The sequence below is a fragment of the Bufo bufo genome, chromosome 2 (genome assembly GCF_905171765.1).
Source record: "Bufo bufo chromosome 2, aBufBuf1.1, whole genome shotgun sequence".
NCBI lineage: Eukaryota > Metazoa > Chordata > Amphibia > Anura > Bufonidae > Bufo > Bufo bufo.
In genome coordinates this window covers 308782423-308786288 of record NC_053390.1, presented here as the reverse complement: position 1 = coordinate 308786288, position 3866 = coordinate 308782423, and positions in this window count along the sequence as shown.

Genomic DNA, 3866 nt, shown 5'->3' with positions numbered 1-3866 from the left:
AGGGGTATTTATTTACTCTGAGAGAAACTTTAATATTGGAAGAAATGTTGCCAGTCATACTAACATTTAGGGTCACATACAACAGTATTAGGGCTCATGCACACGACCGTTGTTGTTTTGTGGTCCGTTTTTCACGGATCCATTGTTCCGTATCTGAGGTTCTTTTTTCTCTGATTTAAGTCCTCTTCTGTTCCGCTATTCCACAAAAATATCTGTGTGGTTTCCATATGCGATCCGTTTTTTGCGGATCGGAAACGGAAACAGTAACTTATTATGGTCCATTCACACGTCCGTAGTGTATTGCGGATCCGCAATACACCCGGCCGGCACCCCCATAGAACTGCCTATTCTTGTCCGCAATTATGGACAAGAATAGGACATGTTCTATTTTTTTCCAGAGCCGCGGACCAGAAGATCGGGGGCGCGCTCCAGAAATTCGCATGCGGACAGCACACTGTGTGCTGTACGCATCCATTCCTGCCAAGTAGAGAATGAATGGGTCCGCACCCGTTCCGCAATTCGCGGAATGGATGCGGACCCATTCTGCGGACGTGTGAATGGACCCTAAATCACCAAACACATGAGCAATATGGGCTGGGCATAGCATTTCTACAGTATGGATCCGCAAAATACGGATGACATACGGATGTGTTCCGTGTGCGTTCCGTATCTTTTGGTGACCCATTGACTTGAATGGGGCCTCGGACCATGATTTGCGGACAATAATAGGACATGCACTACTTTTTTGCGGAACGGAAATACAGAACTACGGAAACGGAATGCACACGGAGTACCTTCCGTTGTTTTTGCGGACCCATTGAAGTGAATGGTTCCGCATACGGTCCGCAAAAATAACGAAACGGAAGCAGAAAGAAAATACGTTTGTGTGCACTTTCACACTAGCATTTTGCTAGATCCGGCAGGGTTCAGCACAAACGCTTCCGTTACTGATAATACAACCATCTGCATCTGTTATGAATGGATCCGGTTGTATTATCTGTAACATACCCAAGACGGATCCGTCATGAACTCCATTGAAAGTCAATGGGGGATGGATCCGTTTTCTTTTGTCAGATTGTTGCAGAGAAAATGGATCCGCCCCCATTGACTTACATTGAGGGTCATGCCAGATCCGTCTTGCTCCGCATCCCAGGACGGAAAGCAAACTACATACAACATGTTGCGGTTCGCTCTCCGGTATGGGAACGCAACTAAACGGAATGGAATGCATTTTGGAGCATTCCATTCTGTTCAGTTCAGTTTTGTCCCCATTGACAATGAATGGGGACAAAACTGAAGCGTTTTGTTTCCGGTATTGAGCCCCTATGACGGATCTCAATACCGGAAAACTAAAATGCTAGTGTGAAAGTAGCCTTACAGGTCCGAATTGTACAAAGCTATGTTACACTGGAAGTGTTTGGGGCCGTACTGGACAGCCCCTTTTTATGCCTCCTAGGTCTAATGCAAAGCCAGACTGGTTAGTTTGTACAGTGGGTCATACAGTAGTCATACAGAAAATGATTACTCCAAGTTATTGCTGCTAAAAGTGGTTCTACAAGCTATTTATTTATGGGGTGCACTTAGTTTTTCACACATGGCTTTTCCATTTTGGCCTCATTTTTATTGAATAAATGATGAAACAACAGAATTTGTTATATGTTATTCTTCTGAGGTTGTATTTGCCAAATTTTAAGACCAGATTTTTTTTTTAATGTCCTTAAAGGGGTTGTCCGGGTTCAGAGCTGAACCCGGACATATCCTTATTTTCACCCCGGCAGCATCCCTGAGGCTAGCACCGGAGCATCTCATGCTCCGATGCGCTCCCTTGCCCTGCGCTAGATCGGGCAGGGCACGGGTTCTTTTGTTTATCATAACACACTGCCGGGCGGAAGCTTCCGCCTGGCACTGTGTTCGGTGATGTCACCGGCTCTGATGGGCGGGCTTTAGCGCTGCCTTAGCCGTTTTAATAGCTAGGGCAGCGCTAAAGCCCGCCCAATAGTGACGGTGACATCACCGGGCTTCCTGGCAGCCCCATGGAGAGCCCCGGTACATCACCGGAACTCCTAAAAATGCCTTTGCCCTGCGCGATTTAGCGTGAGCATGAACTCCTCCGATGCTCAAGTCAGAGGGGCTGCCTGGGTGAAAATGGAGGGATGTCCGGGTTCAGCTCTGAACCCGGACAACCTCTTTAAGGAGGGCGTACTTTGATTTTCCATAACTTTATGTATTTTCAACAGAGGGAGGGGAATAAGCTGCTGCCAGATAACTCTGGCACCAGATTATCACCTGGAAGGATGAAAGGATAGATAAGGTATATATATATATATCGTATATCCTGTATGTAAACGTTTCTACAGTGTTAAGGCTTTGTGTAAATACAGCTGATTAGTTGAGGCAACTATGGTTGTTTTTCATTGTGACAGTTCAGTGAATGTGAGAGTGAGGATAGGCGGATGGCATACTGTGTACATACTTATGGAGTCGATTATACAAAAAATAAATAAAAATAAAGGGTTTGTTGTAGTCGAAGTCGGAAATACACCATACAATAAAAGGTGCCAGAGGACTATTAAAATGTGGGTACTGTCCAATAAGGGATAGGCCTAATATGGCTGTACAGGGGTAAATAGATATATTAGATTCTTCTCAGGGATGTAAAATGTGGGGCAACAGCACTCTAAGGCCTCTTGCACACGACCGTATGGCTTTTTCTGTATTTTGCGGTCCGTTTTAAACTGATACGTTTTTCCGTTTTTTGTTTCAGTAGTGTTTCCGCTTCCGTTCCGTTTTTCCATTTGGTTGCGGATCGGAAACGGAAGCATACAATAATGTTTAAACAGTAATTACATTAAAAAGATTGGGCTGGGCATAAGATTTTCAATAGATGTTCCGCAAAAACGGAACGGATACGAAAGACATACGGATGCATTCTGTAAGCATTCCGTTTTTTTTTTTATGAACCATTGACTTGAATGAAGCCACGGAATGTGATTTGCGGCCAATAATATGACATGTTCTATCTTTCAACGGAACGGATATACAGAAATACGGAAACTGAATGCATATGGAGTACCTTCCGTTGTTTTTGTGGACCCATTGAAATGAATGGGTCCGTATATGGAACGCAAAAAAACAGAACATAAACGGAAAAAAACAAAACATTTGTGTGCAGGAGGCCTAAGGGCTCTTTCACACTTGCGTTATTGTCTTCCGGCATAGAGTTCCGTCGTCGGGACTCTATGCCGGAAGAATACTGATCAGGATTATCCTAATGCATTCTGAATGGAGAGAAATCCGTTCAGGATGCATCAGGATGTCTTCAGTTCCGGTACGGAACGTTTTTTGGCCGGAGAAAATACCGCAGCATGCTGCGCTTTTTGCTCCGGCCAAAAATCCTGAAGACTTGCCGCAAGGCCGGATCCGGGATCAATGCCCATTGAAAGGCATTGATCCGGATCCGGCCTTAAGCTAAACGTCGTTTCGGCGCATTGCCGCATCCGACATTTAGCTTTTTCTGAATAGTTACCATGGCTGCCGGGACGCTAAAGTCCTGACAGCCATGGTAAGTGTAGCGGGGAGCAGGGGAGCAGCATACTTACCGTCCGTGCGGCTCCCCGGGCGCTCCAGAGTGACGTCAGGGCGCCCCAAGCGCATGGATCACGTGATCACATGGATCACGTCATCCATGCGCATGGGGCGCTCTGACGTCATTCTGGAGCGCCCGGGGAGCCGCACGGACTGTAAGTATACCGCTCCCCCGCTCCCCACTACTACTATGGCAACCAGGACTTTAATAGCGTCCTGGGTGCCATAGTAACACTGAAAGCATTTGGAAGACGGTTCCGTCTTCAAATGCTTTCAGTACA